This window comes from Spodoptera frugiperda, chromosome 23 (genome assembly GCF_023101765.2).
Source record: "Spodoptera frugiperda isolate SF20-4 chromosome 23, AGI-APGP_CSIRO_Sfru_2.0, whole genome shotgun sequence".
Taxonomy (NCBI): Eukaryota; Metazoa; Arthropoda; class Insecta; order Lepidoptera; family Noctuidae; genus Spodoptera; species Spodoptera frugiperda.
The window spans coordinates 8,264,307-8,288,540 of NC_064234.1; the positions used below are offsets into that span (position 1 = coordinate 8,264,307).

Consider the following 24,234-nt stretch of genomic DNA (forward strand, 5'->3'; position numbering starts at 1 on the left):
TAGCGAAAACATTCTTGTAATGACATGTCTACGTACGGGAGTACCGCAGATGGTTCGCTTGTTCTCGATCCTATTATATTTACTTGTACTATTGACAGAATATTTATTGTTACAACATTGAGGTCGGCTCCAATGAGTATTCCCGACCGACTTGTATCTGTCTTTTCAAAAACTTTATCGTGAGAAATTTTGTCGCTTATAGCTGGATATAGGTTGTGCATTCAGATACAAAACTTTAAATTAGATGCACTAAAGTCTGTATTGAGATCTTTCTATATGTATAAACTTTTCGAATGTATGTTAGTCTGACTTTGTATATAACTCCAAAGTCTTCGGTCGCAGTCCAGCGACTCTCTGAACAAATAAACAGATATAAGTACTCATTTACATATTTATATCAAAGTTACATGAAATTAATATCAGAAACTTGTACATAGTACAATAAAGTTAAAAGTAGACACGGTGAGTCAACAACCTTAGCCTAAAGCCAGGATCTATTCATAACTGGTGTATTTAGGTAGGTGCTACTGACTAAAATATCAAGTTTTACAAATAAAATCAGTTGATTGACATTTAACAATAATACTATGTTCATTAAGAGTGAGAGTGAAAAACAACATTAATAATGAGAAGATAAAGTTTAAATTCAGAAAGTTTACAAAATAACACTAAGTTTTACTCTCCTTTTGTTATTCAAACCAACTATTACAAACACCATGCCGCCATTTTTCATATTTGAATGGTTTCCATTATTTTCATATCGTTTCTCTCCTCATTGTACTGTGAAAACCGTAAGTACTTAGGTAGCGAGCATCTTGAACCGACCCAACACGTGCAAAGTCTCAAGTTTACAGGCTTATACATTTTATGATGAGGTAGCTGTTGGTTATTACACTGGTGTATACTGCAGCTCTTACATAAGGTCATGTCGTACATATTTTACATCGTAGTTTACTGCAACCATCGGGGAAATGCTTAAACATTACTTCTCAAACGAAATAGTTTTCATTCATAACATTTTCCGACTAAAATAAACAAGGTCACGGTACCATTTGAAAAGAGAACGCGTTTATACTTAGTATATTCTATAGCGTCGATTTTACTTCTCGTTAATTGAAACCTTGTGTTAATGGCTTTAGAATCTATTATCCATATTACAAACATTAATATCGGTCATTGATAACTACAACTCATTTAAAGTTAACCGCTCGTCATTTAGAATGCGTAACAGCTGTACGTATAACGATCATTTGGCTGTCACTCCTGTGACTGCCATTCTCGCTCCTAATTTGCCTTTAATGAATATTCTGATAAATTCGTAGTTTGCTACTTGGACTGGTCGCCATTTTGACAAAAGTGATGATGACATTAAACCTCTATTTAGTTCGTCTTACGTCAAATGGAATATTCAATATTAGATCAGTGTTTTATTTTTATTTGAAGTAAAAAGAAAACTTAAAAAGGAACTCTATATAGATATGAACTCAATATAGTTTAGTAGTGAGTACTTGCAATGTTATATACCTATATTGTTATGTTTAAAATAATTATTATACCTACACATTTCAAATCAGTCTATAGTCGAAAAATCTTTCGTTCCATATGTGACTGATATTTTTTAATTATTCTTATTTTAAACAGAGTATTGTCATCACCTCTATTGCTTCAAAATTCATTCATAAGTCATAACGTTTAGTAATTTATAACACGAGTAATTACGAGACAGATGCTTGTAACAAATTGCTGCGGTACTCACCGTACTGCGTGACGAATTGCATTTCATATTAAGTATTATACTACGTGGAGATTTATTACTTAAGACTTCGTGTGGCTGCATTTCACGGAGTCTTGAATATATCAAATGATACAACGTTTACGTACGTAATATAAATTATGTATTTTATCAACATTCTAGGAAACTAGGTTTCACAGAAAACGTCGAGACAAAGTTTGGAACGTAAGTGATCCTCAGGGTAGGCAGATATACATTACAGCACGTAATGCCACTGTATAATGTACACCCCTCACCATTTGTGTATGTCCCATGTATCTCTTATACACCCAGGGGCTACAATTCCAGACTCGTGCTAACTATACTGAGAAATTTTCGAAAACCCATCAAAAAAAACAGTAATAAAGACAAAGTGTTGGGATATTTATATACCTGCATGCTGCATGCATGAGATTTTTTTGACAAATGACGATTAAATATTCCTAAAACCATGTCTTACACAGGCAAAAATAGCCATTCGCATTTAAATAAGAACTGAGTAACTTGAATAAGTATATAATCAGATACCTTAATCGGATATCGAAGTAATCCTCTTCAAGTTCCTTTCAGTTTACTGAAAGCCGGAACAGGGAAAACAATAGAAGAAAAACAAACATTCGAACTAAAACCTTTTTTGATAAAAATCCTGGCATAGCCTCTTATTTGCAAAAGTTACATTTTACATTGACTTTTGTAGACCATACAATTTTATCTGCGCGAATATTTTCTCTACCCCATAAAAGTACGCGTCCACAGGCCCGCATCGTATGCATCGCACGCATCGTACGCATTCCGTATGACGTCATCAGTACGCATCGCACGTAGGCATTGCTAATGATGCGGTCCGTACGATGCGGATCAATGGATGCAGTTGTATGAGTTTCTATACAAGACAAACTAAAATCCGTTGCGTGCGATGCGTACGATGCGGACCTGTGGACACGTACCTTTGAGCTACATATATTTTTACGGTTTTATAAATAAATGACGTAATTATTACGGAAAGATAATATCACAGAGCTGACTGACATTAGTTACATTATTAGCCTACAGCTACCATATAAAAGGTCCTAAATGTCCGGAATGAATTTGCGAGCTTCATAATATCTGGGATTATCCTGATTAATCCTCACAGCGTGTCGCGCCTACGCCTATTTTACTCACATTAAATAAATTTTGATTAACAAAATTAATAATTATTTTTTGCTCGGAACCCCATTAATAACGCGTATCTTGTAAAACCGATGTTTGGCTGAAACCAACATTATCTATTACGACTCTTTGATGTTACGTTTAGCGTAATATTTATAGGTAATGGCAGATTGTTTTATATTAAAAGGTTCATTTACTTTTTATGTACAGAAATAAATCAATGATTTTTATGTTACGGCTAAACATGACTGTAAAATTCAATTTGGAAGCTAGATTAATTTTGAGACAAGTCGACTAGCATTAGACTTGATGTTTATTATTCAACAGTGACTCGATTTTCATTTATACATGTTGTGCCATAGTTCTTGCGTATTACGGTGTGTAAAATTCAATCAGCCAAACGATTTACTCAGCTTTAAAACCCGTACCCACATACCCTTTACACTTAATTATGTATAAGCCATACAATCCAGATTGAAATTGATAAACCGTGATCTCTGACACACAGAGAACACGTGAAACATCAATTACAAGTATTGCATCGCCAAATATCAATCAATCAATGGCCGGCCGAATACGAGCTCGATTATATACCCCATTTCCCTCAGGTAATACAAATTGGACTGGTCGGTGGGCAAAGTACTGGGTCCACGCACTGATGGAAATTTTATGCGTTACATTTAGTGTAATCGACGGGTCATATAAAAGCGTTTAGCGTCATAATTGTTATGGACTTCGGTTTTAATTTTGTTTACGGATTTTGTTTTTTGTTTAATAGCTAGGTGTATGATTTTATCTTAATCATTGTTAATTGTCAATTCAATCAATTTTAAATTATTTACACGGATTCGAAACGAAGTCTGCGATAAGACATTTACAATTTTAGCCTTGTAAATTACCTAGTAACAATAATTATTTTAACTAAAGAAGGTTAAGTTTGTGATCCCTGGTATTAAGATGTATAAGGCATATTTTCCCTTTATAGGAGTAGATGCCTAAATTAATCTATAATGGCTTAATAACATAAGATATGTACAATAAATAGAAACAATATCTCCTACTAACATATCTACACTTGTACCTCTACCTCTACCTACCCTTTCTACTTTCTAGGAAGTCACATATCTTTTACGGCAACCTAATGCGATAGCCGTCAACTGTCAAGTAACAAAACACAGAATTTGCCGTTCTAATAATCGTAAAATGGACCCGTGTTATATTCAATTTACGTCGCGGTGAGGTTGCTTCTAACTTCTAAGAATTGGCACATGTCACCTTCTTGCTATCGATTGCTTTACTTTCAGAAGGTACCTACAAAGTTGCTTTCAATACGGTTCTAGGTATATTTGTTTAAATCGATACTTTGTAGGAGGTAAAGTGGAATGGATTACCCACGCCTGAGAACGCGTGGCTCAGATGCAAAAATAATATTATAATGTTTATTATATAAGGTGTTCTAAAAATATCTGCCACGGCTCTAATGGGAGGTAGTGTTGTGTTTGAAGATTACAATAGTAAATATAAATTATTGATTATGAGTATTTTTTCATTCATAAAATCTACGTATGAGTTTGTTATGAAAGAGCCACCTCTTTCACTGGGTCTGTCGTGCGTATTTGTGAACCACTTTATGCAGAGTAGACTCAATGTTTATTTAACATCTCATCTTCGAACACAACACTACCTCCCATTAAAGGCGTGGTAGATAATTTTAGAACATCTTATAGAAATAACACTTAGGTGAGCTTAAGACATGAGACTATTACTTAACAGGTAACTTATTGTAATCTGGACTAGACTAGGCGGTCTGACACTGAAATAACTAGACAGTTGATGTTAATGTTATCAAATGTGGTACAAAGTCAAGTAACATGGTATTGTAAAGACTGATACTGAAACGAGTAGACAGTTGATGTTGCTAAGTCTAATACAAAGTCTAGAAACATATACAAACTGTACATCAAAATCTGTATTTGAAATTTGAAATTAAAAATTAAAAAGACACCTAATCTATCTTAGATTAAGTATCTTTACTGAAATAGTTCTCAGCATCCTAATATGAAATGTCGCATGTCGTGGTGTCCCGGTGGTTTAAGACGCTTCTCATTTAATGTGACTTTTTGTGAGTTATATGTACTTTCTGAGATTATTAATTAGACACCACTGACAAACGGTGATGGAAAACATTGTGAGGAAACCTGGGCTCATCACTTTGAGCAAACACCTTCTGTGTAAAGCGGCCTTTGGTCAGCAGTGGTCAACTTACAAACTGTTGATGATCCTAATATGAAATATGTCGAATATATAATAATGATAACGTTATTGTTGACGCGATACTTACTGATTACGGCTCTACTTAGGTACATACACACTGCGAACCCTCTCATTGAATAAACACATTCTAACAGCGGTACGTGCATAAAAATGTCAAGCGAAGCAGAGCTCTTTGATTTATGTTTTATTTCTGCGACGCATAAAATATACGGGGCCTGACCGAAACACCTGAGATTCATTGTTGAAAGGGCCGAGTGGTGACGAATATAGCAGCATACATTTATTATTACCGCCAGCCTCCCTATATGTGGGTTAATTTCATTACAAACACATGCCTAATTGACTATGTTACATGTTTAATTTTGGTTTTGGTCACATTTTTAGTGATTCGGCTCTCGTTATTCGCGTATTATGTTTTTAATTATGCATATGCTGTCACCTGGGGTAGGTATTTATTATAATTAGAACTTACGACGGGATATTTACCATGTTTATTGAATTTGGTGAGTTTCCGATATTTCGGCACTGTTGCAAGCGCCATGATCACGGATTAACGTTTATTAGTGTTAGTGACCATGTCAGCTTAAAAACTTATATAGGTATTAATTGCCTTAAAAAAAATGTCATTGTGATGACACTTCTTGCGTATTATTTAGCTACAAGTCTCTAACAATATAAAAGTGACAGCTAGTAAGTCCCGTCGTAAGTTCTAATTATAGTGTTCGTGACCATGTCAGTTTAAAAACTTATATAGGTATTAATTGCCTTAAAAAAAATGTCATTGTGATGACACTTCTTGCATATTATTTAGCTACAAGTCTCTAACAATATAGAAGTGACAGCTAGTAAAATTCAACCTTTCAATCAACAGTCAATACTTATAACAATAGTCGTGTTAGTCACATCATTTAATTTTGTAACTCGACTAATTCGATTTATGTAATCTTTTGTTTGTCGGTTGTGTATCCATTCCGAATAAGAAAAATAATAATTATAAACGGAATATTCACGAAAAAACGGTTTTTAAATTTGCTCATTCATTTTGATACATGTTACACAAGGGAGAGCAATACGACATTTTCGGAGATGACAGATCGCAGTTGAAATGAAAAACAAAAACAAAATGTCACATCAAATTCAAGAAACATAACATATCAAGTAGGTACCTACTACTTAAATTCAAATAAATATTTTCTTTTATAAAAGCACCTGAACCACTATCATTCCTACACAAAAGAAAAAACAAATGAAACATCAGTGACGTCATGCTCAAAATGACGAAGAAATCAACATTATGCAGCAACTTTCCATTCAAATATTTGTCATCATAATTAGCTGGAAAAAAAGAAAAACCAATGACAACCACAAACCAATAAATAAAATTTTATAAAATAATAAAACTTTATATTAACTTAGTAGTTGACTAACCGGTTAATATGACAGTATTCAATTTATGTAGGTACCTATTTACGCCATTATAGGTACGTACTCAGTGATTACCGCTTAATTTAGTGCTAGTGGGATTCCAGACTAAACAAACTGCAATTAAAAACAAACGTGGATGAAGAGCACTATTAATGATCGTATATTTGATGATTAAAAAGGCATATAACATAATTTGAGACAGACGTAAACATTTCTTTCTTACTAGAAACAGTATCAAAACTGACACTAGCGGATTAAGCTTCTTTGCAAAAACTATACCTAACATTTTAGGCGAAATTTTACTTTATACAGAAAAGATACGATTGAAAATCTACATAACTTTGATAGATTGGAGTAGCATCATTCCAACTTTAAATTCCTTAAATGAGCTTAGGTTAATTGGATAAATATTAATAAATATGCCTTTTTAAGAACCGCGTATACTTGTATGACCAAATCGACACCAGCAATTTATACTACGCTAACTCAAAAAAGCGTACTTTACAGTAGAGGCGTTTAAAGGGAAAAACGTGATAACTTTTACATTAATTAAGATACTTTTTTGAAATTTGGTATGCTTAATATTTAATTTATTCATTGTAATATCTCATATTTATATTTCCTTAATTATTTCTATTTTTTGATTTAGCGCAAGTTAGCCGTATATAAACGTAATTCATCAAAAAAATGTTACATCTTATACACGTCTAACTAATGTTAGCGTAGTGTAGTACGGGAGGTCGTAGTGCATGATTAATCATCTGATGCATAATTCAATATTTTTATAAAGAACATGTACTTACTTACAAAAAGAATAGTCAACGTACCATTAATAAACTAATTAATACGTTAATACATAAGTATTTACTATGTAAACGTCGCTAAGTCGTTCATTTTACAAACGAACAAGTATACACACGAACGCACTAAACTACGCTAACTATGAGTTAGCGCAGTGTTGCACTGATTTTGACCAAAGTGATCCCCGCGCACACTCCGCTAATAATAGTTGGCGTAATATAAATCGAGTGATTTCAAAAAGTACCTTTACTTAGCGTTTTATAAGATTTGTAACTTTCTTATTTTTGCATATTTCTTCTCAATTTTTTTATGACGTATGTAAACACACATTTTAAGCAACTTGGCATAAAAAAACGTTTTTTGCAAATTTCGAGTTAGCGCAGTATAAATTGCTGGTGTCGAAATGCTCGATGGTGATTTTTATTTAATATTTATTTATCTTATAAAGTTAACAATTGTTTGGCCTTGCCTTTAAACTAAACTCGTCAAACTGTTACGTTTGATGAGATGTTTGCGAGAGATGGACGATGGACGCTAAAGAAGTAGGATTCGGCGAAAATCTCTCTAATTTTTGCCTAAAATCATTCGACAATGCCGTGAGTTTATGTAGGTATATATGAAAACTCACTTTACCGAAAGTGTTGTTCGTTTACAAATTGGTGTTATGACTATTGGCATATTAGCTAGAATCAATTAGATAATTATAATTTGAATGCTAACCTCCCATTATCTATTGATTGAAGGCAAACTGTCGTAGGTATATTGGCCAATAACACTTAATTCTTTGCACATAGTCTGTGTGTATTTTGAATAATTTTTCAATTTTCGATGGGTTTTTTCCATGGTCATTGCCCATGCATGCACGTAGGTGCAATGACATCAGTCGTTTTAGGTACTTTTAGGTGTAAGGATAATATAAAATAATTGTTCATTTATTTCAGAAATACCTAGTAGTCATTAAAGATAAATGAAATTTTAATTAATTAATACAATTTATGTGGAAAAGTGACTAATGTCACTTTAAGGCTAATTGCTTAATAGGTAATAACCACGTACAAAAATAATTATTACATGATTTATATATTCATTACATACGTACCTAACATAATTTATAGTAATAAGTACCTAATTATATTCAACTAACTTCTGCAAATGGCTTCGCCCGCGTTGCCGTAGGATAAAAAGTATCCTGTCACTAAAGTCAACTCATACCCTGTCAGTTTACAGAATTTCATGAAAATCCGTTTAGTTGTTTCAGCGTAATTGACGGACAAAAATTCAAACAAACAATCGTATACATTTATGATATTAATGTGATTTAATAATCGACTAAAAGAAATGTTTTAGAGACTGTTCTATCCATTATTGCTAATTAAGTTTTTCTTAACTTCACACATTAACACATTTCATTGTAAGCTATTACTCGTAGATGTGTCGATTATCTAACAGTTACATAAAAATAACTTAACCATTGGCACCTAATGAAACAGGGTCGTTGTGTCGTTTGAGATTGAACATTGAACGTTACTGTTATTTGAAATATGCTACACAATATAATAATCAAAGTTAAATCATGTCAAGGGTTACAGAAACGGGCAGGTACATACAAAGGTAAACTAATTTTCTATTCACAGTCATAACTATACATATGCCTTATACTCACCAGAGGAGTAAGTAGAGGTGAAGCTTTTGTTCTTATTCAATAGAGGTCAAAAACCATGGCAATCCGCGCCACAAATGTCAAATAATACTTTACGCAATCAAGGCACAATTACATGAATGTTTATTATGAGAATAACTATTACTATTGTACAAGTCCGATATGATGAATCGGAAAATGAGTGTGAACACTGAAAATTATACCTATAGGACTTGCTAATAGTCTGTGAACATGCGACGGGGGTGAATAACATTACACCTGCTTTATTGTGTTTATGGTTTATAGGTTTATGGTCACCATAAGTGCGCATATTAAATGGCAAACTCATTTTTTGTTAGTAACGTTATGAATCCCTTGTGAGTTGAAGCACGCTTACTAAACATGCACCGTAAACCGTACGCTATTTCAGACACCCGGGGCTGCGGACTGCCTATCGGGTTATCGGAGCTCCGGCTCAAAAAGCAGGAGTAGGAACGGGGTAGTTTTTAGTCAGTAAGAGTCTAACACTTCCTCTCGCCTCGCTCAAGGCGGGAGAAGTCATTGGATGATTTACCTCCTCAAAAAAATAACTATTTCAGACTCTGTGCTACTACCATTAGAGGGTCAAACAGAAGACCCGCTACTCGGTCTTAACTTTCATCTATACATACATAACAAAGCGATATTTCATACAAAACAGACGTTCTAGAAAGAGCTAAGTGAAAATAGTAGAACGACAATATTTGCCCGAGTGCGGAGTAAGGTTTCATAAACAATATTGTAGACCGCTTTACATTATGGTCGGGCAACCGCCGGCGGCCACGAAGGAGGTTCGTGTTTTCCCAAGTTATAGCTGTGTGGTGAGAAAGGAACGGTTTCCTTTCATTGATTAGACGTTGACTATTACATGGTGGTTTTGAGACCAGATGGTCGGATGAGTTGTCTCGTTATATTAATTTCATTTTGCATGATGTTATTTTGAGTTTCTGCGGAATACGTAATGGTTTAGGCTGCCTCGTTGGTCGAGTGGTCGCAAGTATGTATAACTGCCGGGCAAGGGGTCTAGGGTTCGATTCCCGGGTCGGGCAAAGTATAACTATATAGGTTTTTCAAAATTTTTTCAGTAGTATCACGGAATCGTGCCAAGTATATGGCAATAGGCTATCCTATTACATGAGACTAATAGAGATGGTGAAAAGTGGCATTACATGCCGTAATGTGCACCTCTGCCTACCCCTTCGGGGATAAAAGGCGTGACGATACAGTAATGGTTTATTGATGGTAATGGCTCTATATGCAGTATGATATTTATTACACATCGCATCTTATATTGTTTATTCGGCACTGGTGTTCAAGTCAAGAAAAAGCTTAACTTTGTTATACCATGTTCTAAAGTCGTAGTTGTGAAGAAAGAAATCATCAATTAACACATAAGATTAAATGCAAGTATAACAAAATATGTGACACATGAAAATATGTGTGTGATCGATGTAATTTTGCATAAGTAGGGCTAAGCTGCCGTAAGAACATGACATGAGACGCGCCATGAATTATTTAGCGGCCGGCGGGTATCTAATCTCCCGACTGTTCTGGCTGCAAAGCAGGAATACGATGGTTGCTGCAATTTTTTTTTCTATACAACATTAAACTTTTTTAAATAGTTGTCGTGAGACATACTAAATTAACACTAAATAATACCTACTATAAACAAATAATAATACTATAAACATACGAAAATAATTAAAACGGTCACGGTTTACTCACGTAGACGTACGTCACGTACATTAATGGAGAATAGCTCTACTAGTAGGAGTAGAGTGCACGACGTCGCCGCGTCTGCGCACGCTGCTCATTATGAAGAGTCCCTCTGTGACTCGAAACTAGTAGAGCTTTTCTCTATTAATGTACGCGAGTAAACCGTGATTTTAAGTTAATTCATTAGTAGTACATAAAAAAAATGTGTTTCTCTAAATTATCAATAATAGCAGTCTATAATTTGCCTAATTTATAACTACAGACTCGCTCTCTATTTTGTGGAACTCATATCAAAAAGTGCGAAAAATTAGTCCAGAATATAAATTGTAAACGTCTGCTTATCCCCTTTGTGGGGTAAAAAGTGTGTATTGATATAATATAATGAATCTTAGTATCAGTCGAATTTCAATTCATATTTACGCACCACCTTTTAACAAAAACATCGAGATCAGAAATAAGGAAGTTTACGTTCCAGGAATGTACATAAAAGAGCTTGCTAATTATAAATTAATGATTAATAACTTCTTAATTGGGTACATCCTTTGCCATCAACACTATTAAGTTGGACATCAAAGCGATTTCGTTTTTCACAGACAGACATCATCATTTTCAATAAACTCGAACCATCGACTATACAATTACTATTTATAGTGTTACGGTACAAAACAACACTGAAAATTTAAGAGTTCGGCGTTAAAAACAGTTTTGAGTTTCGTCCATAAATCTTTTTAAATAAAAACAGGTGTGATGTTATGTCCACTTTCTGTCTACTCAATATATCCATGATAGTTAAAAGATTAGCCAGTCAACAAGTCGTTATCATGGCAGACTGCCCAAGGGAAGGACTGCCAAACCGATCAGAGTTTATTGTAACGCCTCTTGGGTTTTCCATTCAAACCGTCAACTTTCGGTAACAGCGCAATATTGCGAACGATTTAGTTCAAATGACGTACGGTGAATAGGTATGAAGTGGGTGAGGTTTCGGGTTTCAGTCTGCGGTCGAGTGGGCAACGGGCGCCGCGTTCGCAATCACGCTGTTTCTAGACGAGCGAGTCGATCGCGAGCGCGGTGGCGATGCGTGAGCCGTCACCGCCACTGAACCGTCCCGACCCCGGACACATACATACTTACGACACACGTGTCACTCCTCCAAGATGTCACTCTAGGTAAATCACGCTGCACTCGCTTTTAAAATCTCCCGGAAAACTCACTCAAATACGTGCTCTAATATCACAACCGACACAATACTCCTAAAATCAACTCATATACTTTATACCGAATGCTATTGTTCTCTTATACCAGTCCGCCTATAATTGCGAATCAAATATTCAAGAGTTGTTTTATAGTATTTGAGATTTTGAGGGAAAGTCCAATTAAACGGGCGAGCGAAATTTAGATTGGTCGCCTCGATAAATTAGTACCAGAAACTCTATATTAATAGAATCATTTCTATTTTCTCAGTCCTTTATTTAATAGGGAATTTAACCGTTAGCTATTGACTCTGTTTAAATGAGTTTGTGAGGCGTGTAGAGCGGTATTTTTAATTATAATGGTGTCGTGTTGAGTTATAAGTAGTGCTTATATTTCTGCTGCAGCGATAAGAAGGAAAATATAGCACTTTCACCTTCTATAAAATAAATATATCACGACACAAATGCTTAACCACATAAAGGAATATATTGTTTGGTTCCTGTAAGCAGGTGAGCACACAGACACCGGACGCTTGCCAGTTTCCGCGTTTATTGAAGTCCCCAGTTCAATACAATCTGGCTTTGTTTCCCTTCTATCGAAGACAATCGACCGTGTGCCCTATTCCTTAGGCAATTCGATCAAGTGAAACCCTTTTACCCAAATATACACCACTCAATCCAATTTTCGTAAGAAAATAGCGCTGTGGTTTAGTGAATCTGAAACGAATGATCTAGATATATTTGAATCACTATCAAATGAGGACAATACTGTTACAATAGTTTAGGTTCACTCCGTATTGTATTGTTTGAGATAGTTTTGATAACAAATAATGTTAATAAATAAATAAGGACTTACATTACATAGTCAGAAAAAAACATCCTTTGTATTTGTTAAATGAGTAGATACTTAACTAAGTACATATCTGAAATATCTAAATGGTATAGAAATGCTCTTAAATCACTGTAAAATATTTCTGTAAAAATCTCCGAATATAAGATAGATAGGTAATCTATTTATAAATCCGTGCTTCTAATGAAAAATTCAAAATTTTTAACTAAAAATAATTTTACCTATCTGGGTATCAAATAAACACTCATTTAAAATTGAGAATCTAAAAATAGACGGTCGCACTGTAATTTCACTTTTACAAACAGTACAAGTAATTCACATCACATCACCACACACACATCATCACATCACATCAACTGCCTATAAGTGGCCACTGCTGATCAAAGGCCTCTTCTCACACTACATATAAATCGGAAAAGTCACATTGGTACTTGCATAGGTTTAGAACCCACATGCTTGAGAAGCCGACGTCCTAACCTCCAAGCCACCACAACATTTTAAATAACAACAAACTCCCTGATTATTAAATTTCCGCGCGTACAACAAAATACTGCATCAATATTTTACGACGTTCCATTAAATGGATTTATTGATATCAAACTGACACGTCAAACTGTCGATAGTGGAAACGGCGTACAACTTCGACAGATATCAATTATTTACGAGATCATCTTTATCAAATCAAATTCAATTTTCTTTTTAGCGAAAGAAGTGCGAATATTTTATATTATTCAGTGACAAGTGCCAGTCGAGTTTCCTTTCGTATAAGTAATAGTTTTCTTGGTGATTTTAATACTTAAAATGTTATAACTTTTGTTGGGTATTCAGTTGTCTGGAGCACGTGAGAGTTTGATTTTTATTGTAAGTGTTGTCAATCAAATACTAAATCGTACTGAAACACATAATAGAATAGTTCAGTAGTTATTCAAAGACTTTTACGTCGCAATAAAATCGTTTTGCTGAGATGAAGGCCCAGTTTGAAGTGATAGCATCATCCACAGCAGTCGATACGAGACTTTTATTGACTTTGATATGATGTGAGTACCTATTCCTGATTGGTTGGTAGATGGAATTCTCGGAAAGACACAAAAAGCCCACATCCAAACAAAACTCGATTAAACGATGTTTACCATCATTCTTGAGCAATCGGGTTAATGCCAATTTACTGGTACGTGAACGATACCTAAGCCGCAAATTGCATCAGACACTGTTCCAATGCGTCGTTTCCTCAACTCATTACTCATTTCAAATCTAAATGGCTTCAAACTACATCTATACATATAATAAAATCGTAGAAAAGTGCTGTCTGTACATTGAAAATAAAAATAAAAAAAATAGCAGGGGTTATTGTTATGTCGATGTCGAACCCAAAAATGTAATTAACTTTTTTTTTGTCTGTTTGTCTGTTTGTCTGTTTGTCTGTTTGTCTGTTCGTCTGTGCGCGCTAATCTCAGAAACGGCTGATCCGAGTTGGATGCGGTTTTCATGAATATATTGTGGGATGCTTAAATTTACATTTAGTGTTTGTTTCATGTCAATCGGTTCATAAATAAAAAAGTTAAGTATGTCAAATTAAAGAATCACGTCGAACATTCTATGCTTATACCATTAATCTCCGCAACTATTTGACGGATTTGGTTGAAATTTGGTACAGATATAGTTTAGAACCTTAGAAAGGACATAGATATATTTTTATTTCAACAATCAAAAAATAAAATAAAAATAAAATAAAAATATAAATAAAATAAAAATAAAATAAAAATAAAATAAAAATAAAATAAAAATAAAATAGAAATAAAATAGAAATAAAATAAAAATAAAATAAAAAAAAAAATAAAAATAAAAATAAAAATAAAAATAAAAATAAAAAAAAAATAAAAATAAAAATAAAAATAAAATAAAAATAAAATAAAAATAAAATAAAAATAAAAATAAAATAAAAATAAAATAAAAATAAAATAAAAATAAAATAAAAATAAAAATAAAAATAAAAATAAAAATAAAAATAAAATAATATAAAAAATAAATTTATTCCGGACATACAGCGCCATCTATTGTTCAATTTCGTACTTATAGTACGGAATTGAACAATGTCGGGCTGTTCCTATACTCCGTAGATAGATGGCGTTGATCGCGCAATGGTGTAATTACAATTGTTCAGTTCATGTTATTGTTTTAATTCATTGGAAATTTGTTTTTACAAAATAGTAAAAAGCAATGAAAAATATAACATAATACAACTTTTAGTACAAAGAAAACGCTCTAACGGAGTATAGATAATTCTATGTCGATCGTTACACGACTTCGGTTCATGTTATTGTTTTAATTCATCGAAAAAAGTTAACAAATAGTAAAAAGGTATGAAAAAAATTATATCAATATAATTAAACTTTTAGTACAAAGAAAATGCCCGAACGGAGTATAAATAAATAATCCAAGTTGTCTTTATCCTCGATAGATGGCGTTGGGATCGAAATAGATTGCGCTATGGTTTTGTTACAATTATTTGGTTGGGTATCGGCCGAGCGCTTCGGTACTATTGTAGAAAATGTGTATTATCAGTCGTATGATTATTTGTCTGTAGTGGTCCTGCTGTTTCGTATATTCTAAATTGGTTTCGTTGTATTTGTCAATTAATAAGTTTATTTGTTGGGTTTTCCTGGTTTTCTGGTTAAACTTTTTAACGTAGGTTTAGTTTGATATCGATTATTAGTAGTTACTGTAGTTAGTTTTTTTAATAAAATTGTAAGTCTAATTTATAAATTAATTAGATTAGATTTAAGTCGTTTCTTTTAAATTATTTAGTTTAAGCTTGGTTATTATAGCATAAAGGATAGGTTCTAATATAATTTCTTTTTTAATTGTTATAAATTCGTAATTCGTAGCTTTCTTTAGTTTTAAGTTAGTTTTCATCTTAAGTTCGGAAAGATTATAATATTTCTTTAGTTAAAGTCCGTTTTTAAACTATTTTTTCAATGCCCTAAGTGAGTATACATCTATTAAAATCAAACGCAGAGCTCATTATGTTGATTTTTGAAGAGTTCCCTGGAATATCTTCCACATCTCATTTTTGAAAAGATCCCGCGAGATCGGGAACTCATCATCATCATCATCATCATCAGCCTATAGCTATGGGAACTATGTGGTTAAAACCAAAAATTTGCCGGAAGTCACTATTCCACGCGAACGAAGTCGCGGGCAAAAGCTAGTAGATAATAAATTCCGTAATCGTTTTCCTGAGATTATATTTACACACTTGCAACTCACTTTTAGTCTGCGAATGAGCGGTTTTAAATACCAGTAGTCTTAAACTAACCTACCTAGATTAGTTTGGCATAGACCTCTATGCAAGATCATGATTTATCTCAATCCGTGCTACAGTATTTTTCTTCACAGGCACCATAACATCTATAATACTCACTCTAACAAACATTTACCTTCACAGAAACATTACACGTTTACCGAAAAATATCAGATACCCAAGAATAATTTTGTTTCCCAAGTATGTATCTAAAGAGTAAGGCGACAAACAATTTCACTTATCTGTACGAGTATGTACACTAAGTGTTCCAGTATCTGTTTTCGTGTCGGCGGCAAAAATAAAAGAGGTCGAAGGCGTGCCCACATTAACCGATATGATTTCGATAAAATCTGCAATCTACATATGTAGACGGGCAGTTTTATTCATATCGCCTTGTGGTTTTCATATAATCTTGCGGAGTCTGGATGTCGTACAACGAACAACCAGATAAGATTTATGTTTGTTCGTAGAACATCGTATATACAATAGCTTGTTTGTCCTGGTATTTGTCATTTGGCCGGCGCAAATGGGCTGGCGATGTTCGTATAAGGCTCGTTACACAAGCTGTGGGTCCCACCCGCTCCTGTATGCATAATTGCGCAGAAATGTGACGTCACGCCATACAAGCCCGGCTTTATTACTGTTTGTAGTAAAGCTTTGCGTTGTACACTGTGCTGCAAGAATAATATCTAATGTTGAATTGTTAAACGCTCGTCTAGATATAAATATGTAATGTAAAATGTACTTTTCATATCAGATCTGATTAAATAATTACCTATCATGACTCCAACATTGATGTAATGTACATGATAATTATTTAGACCGCAATCTGATAAATCCAAAACATGTTTGCTTATTTGCATGGCCTACTTTTAGGCGTCTTATGGGTATAACTAATAATTATTATATAACTCCATTGCTGTACGAGCTACCATTCAATCATTCAGTATCAGATACAAAGATTGTGTTATATGTTAAGCTTAAATAAATGTATGACATACGCGTGGGTTATGCCATAAATCACAAATGTTTACTGTTCGGCTCCCCACAGACTCGGTGTGATGATACATTACTCTATCGAATATCTGGAGTAGGGATTACAAAGGTTGTCCCTTAGGAAAGTCCCTAAAATCTCTCCCGAAGTTTTTAGAAGCTTTGGGCACAAATACTGAATTATAGGTGTCTTATTCTCGTTTAGAGTTTTCGTTAGATGACAGTCATTATTTTCACAGAAGACTACGATGAATTATATCTCATTTAAAGTACTTAAATTATTATCAAATATCAACTGGGCTCTTTTTGACCAAAGTGTAATCTGTATAGGATATTTAATTACAATCTGGCCAATAGCCAATAAACGTATGTAATATAATTTGGAAAATCAATGAATATTGGTAATGGAAAATCAATGTGTCCCCAATTAAGCGCAAACGTTTCCAACAAATGTATCGCCTCGTATTTGGAATAGTCATCTGTTCGCATACTAAATCAACGCCGACCGAATGATCGAATTGTTAAAATGAATCTGATTTCGTCCGCGTTTAGCAATCATTCCATTTCAATAAACTGATAGAGAATTAATTGAGTGGCAATTTTAACGTAACCACTAAAAGCGGTTGCATTTTAATTAATGTAATGCCGTTATACTGCAACATATAGGGGAGTGTAAGCATACTTGCCTCAATCTCGCCGAATAACTAATTAGGCTCATGCAAGCGCAGCTTGAAGACAACCTAGATTTAATAAGATTCTGCGCCAGCATATTCGAGCTGAATTATCTCTGTAATTACACTTATAAATAAGTTCACAGAAGGTGTTGCTAGCATCGTGAACGCAAATAATAAGGAAATTACGTCGCAACTAGCCCGCAATAAGGATAATGAAGGTTTTGTCAATATTTTTTGCGTCGTCCTAGAAAATGGCAACCCCTTTTTTCCAACGGGTGTCGTAAATACTGGCTCCGGAATATGTCATAAAGGCTAGTACGAGTAGTTTCGTCGATAAACCTGTGTATGGTTAAAATATATGAACCTACACATGAACATAAATATTGATATATGGGTGACCTACAAAAAGACTGCTGTTTTGGCCTCACAGATGACGATGTTATGACTTAAATTATGAAACATGGATGCTAACATTCCAGGCTATAGTCTAAATTACGTTGTTTGTTATTTTAATTACGGTTCACACATTTAAAAATAACTAACATTAAGAATATAGGAGCACTAAATCAGTGCCACGTCTAGAAAATGATTGTAATTCTGGGTTTGATACGCATAATAATTGAGATAATTTTGTTTCAAATCAAAATGGAACAAACGGCGAACTTAATCGTCGAAACTAACTACACCGAGATCCAATGAGATTACTATTCTTTCGTACTTTCTTACATAATTATTATGACTACTTAGAACTAATAATACTCCGCATTCACACATTACTTAGAACAATAAAATAAAATTACATACTTATAATAAACATCTGTAAGCAACTGTAACACATTTGTGGATAAACAAGAAACAGTTTCTGACCTTTCCTTGTCGAGGTCTTTGATGAGGTCCAAGTTCAAAAACAATGCCGAACTAAAGTTGTAACCAAATATGTACTTTATACAATAAAGTTATGGTATATATTTAGTTGAATTGATAGGCGAGAGGTTACAAGTACGGCTGTCAACTGAAAAAGTCTCGCAAGATCGAAGTTGTATCAGTTTTCGATAGGCTTTTCTTAACTTTTCTTTTCTATTTTTAAAATTTACAGTATATCGCGGTGTTTGGATTCATATCGATCTAGTCTTTTCTATTCCGTGATGTCGATTGTATAGCAATAGTCTTATATGAGACTCATAACTGCCAAATACACCTATCATATTAAAAAACCTCTTGTTTTTTCAAAGTTGATGAGAAAGCGAATTCTTACTTAAAAAGTATGTCACGCCACTTAGGAGAATTAATAAGGCAAAATGGCTCTTAAGGCAAAAAATGCATTTTATGTGTAGTAAGAAAAAAAAAGCAAGGATATTGATGGATTATATGATTACGTCCGCGTGACCTATTTGGAAGGATGCGGGCAAAAACGAGTGCTCAACAAAATAGGCCAACTGATTCCTAATCAAAAGCACTTCATCAAGAGACGGTAAGGATCGACGTTTAAAATATTTTATTCCGAAAATATCTGCAAAGATTACAAACACGAATCTCTTTTACATCATACGCTACCTTTTTTCTTTTTCGTAAAATTATTTCGCTACTGCCTTTTTGGTTTAACGTTCATAAACTTCCGATGAGGCCGTTTCTGAAATTGGTAAAAGAGTTATTGAATCTTCCAATTGGAAAAGTTGTGGTTTGGGTATTATTCGTGTTACTTTTGATAGCTATACACAAGGTCTAAAGAATATTAAAGCTAAAATAGTAAATTATTGAAATTGGAGTATTTGTAGTGTAGTGTACATTTTCTTTATCACATTAAACGCCATGGGGGGCAAAAGTGACCAGCGTTAGCGAAGCATTTGCCTTCAACAGATTTTTTTTGGCATTCAAAAGTCTTCATGATAATTTTCGTTCAGTTTTCTTAAACCAATTTATATTTCAGTTCAAATCCACACAATTTATAAAACATTACCATTGTACCAATATATTCCTTTTACGAAGTTTCTCTAAAAAATCTCTTACGTTACCTCAAGAGCATCGATACAATAAAGATCAAACGACATATTAAATTTTAGAGTAACTGTTGTCAGGGTAGTAAGAGTACGTAATAGCCTGTTTAATATTCAATTCGTGACCGTTACTGGTGCTTCCATCTGCCGATAGCAAACGAGGCTACGCGGCATCTAGGAAATGACGCCACTTCTGGTTTTTGATGACAAATTCTAGCTTTCATATTGAAGTTAGGATATTATCATATTATATTTTATAATGACATTTATAATGATGATGATTGTGCCCGGTATATGGCAATAGGCTCACCCCCTATTACATGGCACTTACAACATAAATTGTGAAATGTGGGTGTACATTGTACAGTGGCATTACGTGCCATAATGTGCACCTCTGCCTACCCCTTCGGGGACTAAAGGCGTGATGTTATAAAAAAATATATAATTTATAATAATCTTATTTTATATTTAGAAGTAAATAAAAGTTCAACGTATTACGTACAACTGCTCGAGTAGGAACCTACTAAAAAAAATACTTAATAAATAAAAAACAAACTCCCTTTGCATAGGACAGTCCAAAGGATTACAATAAAAAGATAAAAGAGTATCGGGTCTAAATAAATACTCAGAACTCAGAACCAACTTTAAATTATATTTGAATTTGGATTTTATATTCCATATTCATAAAACCGGATGTTGCGTACTCATCAGCGGCTTATGGTGAACCATAAACCGCAAATAGAAAATAAACACGACCTTTTTCAACTTTGCAATTCGAATTTAGTTACAGAACGCTAATGAAGTAAAAAGTTCTGCCTTCAAATTAAGTTTCACAGGAAATAGAAGTCGTTAGGTCCGCGAGCAGCTAATTGTTGTTTAAATAGAATTTCAATGAATTTGTTTGGCAGCGCCTTTTCTATGGACCACGTATTTAGGTACGGACTGACGAACTAATTATGTTGCGCGGTTATTGAAATTATTAGCGGTAAGAATTATGACTACGACGAATACGTAGAAAAGTGTGATTTGACATATTAGATTGTGATTATAAATAGTTGAAATGAATTTATTTATTAAGCTGATAGATGAGTACATTTACACGTCAAAATTATTATAAAAAAAAATATCTAGATGAGGTCGGAATTTCCTAACGGACTACTCTGAGAAGAAATACCAAAACAAACTCAGAGGTAATTAGACATTGCTTTAAGTTTTGAATCCCCTTTTCTGCTACATTGCTAATAAATAATTTTCATTGCCTTGACTTACAAGTATAATTCTCACACAATTGCAAGAATAACAGACATGAGAATTTAATATTAATTTCAACTTCATACCTTAAAATGTCTTGACAGGTAGACAGCAGAGTGACGCTTCATAGATTGAAATACGTAACTCCAAAATAACTCATTACATTATGATCTATATCGCGAAGTAACGCCTGTTCTAATATTAAACAAGAAGTTTCTACACGTTTGAGGTTTTATAGCATACTTAAGTACACAACAGCCATTAAACAGTCATACACGTAACTTTCTTACGACTTTATAAAAATGGAAAAGTTTGCCAGCTACCAATGTTTACCCACAAAATGGTTCATCATAACGATTTACTGCTTATTTATTAAAATACGCTCTTAAAAAAGGTAAGAGGAGAGTGTAAAGGATAGAATACATTATTGAGTGCACGGTTGGCGCGGTGGCTGGGCAACTGGCTGCCGTGCAACGTGTAGCGGATAGTCCCGCAAGCAGCAACTCTTTGAAATCTTTGGGTGATACGTGAATTGTTGTTTCGGGTCTGAGTGACATGTGCCTATGAAATTGTATGTTTGTAACCGCACCCACGACATAAGAGAAGATCCTAGTGCGGGGTGTTTTACTGAAAAACAAAAACTTTATCATATCTATTCATAGGTTACTTAAATGATTGTCTATTACAAGAAAAATGTAAACAATTTGATCAATGTTCGAATTTTTGGAATCTGTGCATTATGAAATAAAGCGCTGTGGATTTATACCCTTATAACTCATACAGACGTGCACGTACTTACATTTATAAAAGTGGCGCCAGAACTAGAATAGCGTTTCACAGAGCCCGCAATAAATTATATTACTTTGTGCGTCCACTGAATCAGAACCGACTTACAGATTTATTTAAAGTTTATTTTCACGCTGCGAATTGCAATTAAAATAATTAATTTTATAGCAATTCTGGTATGAATATTAATGTTTACTTAGTACGTAGGTACCTACTTTATTAAGTATGTCTGAATTATTTATGCAATTTGTATCATAAAATGGTGTCATGTCATGTCACATACATTTATGGTTTTCCTCAAAAAAATATAAGGATTTTCATTGTGAAATATGTGGCGTGATTCTGTCGTACCTACTACCAATCTTTTTTGGTTATGGAAGAGATCTTTAAAAGCTCCTTACTTTTGAGGAGAAGGACACAAGAGTATGGTATACTTTCCTCACAAATCCAATTTTTAGAGGTCACCATCAGCTCCTATAAAGGGGCACTGTATCTTTTAAATAGATCAACATCTTAAACCCACCAATTCTAGTCTTATTTACCAATGTACCTATAATCTAATAATAATAGTACTTTACCTCGCGTTTAATAGGTAAATGCTTTTCTAACCGCAAGAACAATAAGCCCATTCATCATTGTAATAAATCATGACAGTACAATTAACTTAGCCGTGACATTATCTAATTATCACCAAGAAATAAAGGCATGACAATTATTAAAGTAGTAGATTTCTAATAGATTTTTTAACATACCAAACATAATATCATATCTTTAATCTCCGAATCCTACTTATCACTAGCTTTTTTTTACTTCTGTTTGATAGAAGTGTAGTCTACTCGTATTACCGTACCACACACTAACTAGAAGTGATATGTATTTCTACTTTTTTTGTAAGGAGTAAGCAGAGGTGCACATGACGGCTCGTAATTTCACTGTACAAGGTACACCCACTTTTAACTGTTTGAGTTTCATGTAATAGGGTGTGAGCCTATTGCCATATATCCGGCACAATTCCAGACACCGTGCTACTACTGAAAAATTTACGGAATAAAGCCCAGTAATACTTTGCCTGAGGAATAAAACTCGAGAACAGAATAGCACTTGCAACCACTCGACTAACGAGGCAGTCTACTTATATTCTACTAGCTTTTACCCACGACTTCACACGCGTTATTAATACATCTATTAAAAAACCATATCAAAATCCGTTGCTTTGTTTTAAAGATATAAGCATACCTATACATAGGGAAATACAGTGAAAACCGATTCTGTTTTATATGTATTTACTAACTATACATTCATTTAGTTATATTTAAAAGAACAATTCAAAATAGATATAGATAGACAGTTTAGCTTAACGTGCAGGTATTTTAAGGAAATATTTCATTCATGTTTTAAAAGGAAAACAACCTGGTACTCCGTGGAATGGCTATAAAAGTTTAATGCGGACACGTAGCTTCACTCTCTGGATTTCCTTCCCACCTGAGCGTACCAACTACCCCACTTTTGTTAATCGAAATATAGGTATATATTTGAGAATGATCTTTACCTATGTTATTCGTTAACTCTTATACGTGAAGGTATGTTGAATAGGGATGATGACGGGGTATGAAAATTAAAAATCTTTTTAGTCCTTCAATTAGGAAATGAATAAAATATAATACCTACACGTATGTGTTTATTATGTCGTATTAGAAAAACATACTTAGATAAAACAAATCAAAGTTTACGAGTGGGAGCAAATACGTCATTTCTACGTATAAAACGTACGTAAAAATGACGTCACACGATATTTCAAATCAATATATCTTCGAAAGTATTTGTTTCTATAAGAAAATAAAAAATACGTGTCTAATATTTCAAAATAATCTACAAGACGGGCATTAAAATAAAAATTAGTCATTCCCTATTGTTGTTTTGGATTCGATTATAAGGTCAGACAAAAGGTTAAACGAGGTCTAGAAGCATTTCTAGACTTCTTTCTTTTACTTGAAGACTGTTATGTTATATAATTTCTTAAGGTAACTAATGAAAAGAAATAGTAAACGTAATGCTATGTTCATTAAAATAAAATCTATTCAACCACCTTTTATAGTTATTAGAGTGTATTAACGTAACACACTTTACACCTAGTTTTAACATTAAACCATTCTTGCAACTTTATACAGCTCGCAAATATGAAAAACACATTTCGACGCGTTTATTCTTTTCAGGAATATTTTTCTAGAAACATGCTTTTAATACATTACCTTCATAAGTTTTTTGTTTACGTTATTATCGCATTGCATTGCGAGCGAGTCGGTCGAGCGTCGAGCGCGGCGCGGCGCACGTTGGCTCGCCCTCACTAATTGCACTTTCTAACAGTTCGCAGCAAACTG

General features: G+C 33.8%; 1 protein-coding gene across 6 annotated transcripts in view; it reads left to right on the forward strand.

Annotated features, from left to right (window-relative positions):
• Window positions 1-24,234, forward strand: part of LOC118266960 (5-hydroxytryptamine receptor) — a 49,348-nt gene that overhangs the window by 12,528 nt on the left and 12,586 nt on the right. Inside the window, exon 1 of one of the 6 annotated variants that reach the window (XM_035580633.2) lies at window positions 13,487-13,718. The exons of 2 other annotated variants lie outside the window; for them this stretch is intronic. The gene's annotated coding sequence lies outside the window, so the exon portion shown is untranslated. Of the gene's footprint in view, window positions 1-13,486; window positions 13,719-13,757; window positions 13,895-24,234 lie in introns of those variants that run through there. 3 more of the 6 variants (XM_035580630.2, XM_050702936.1, XM_035580631.2) reach the window with 3 other exon arrangements.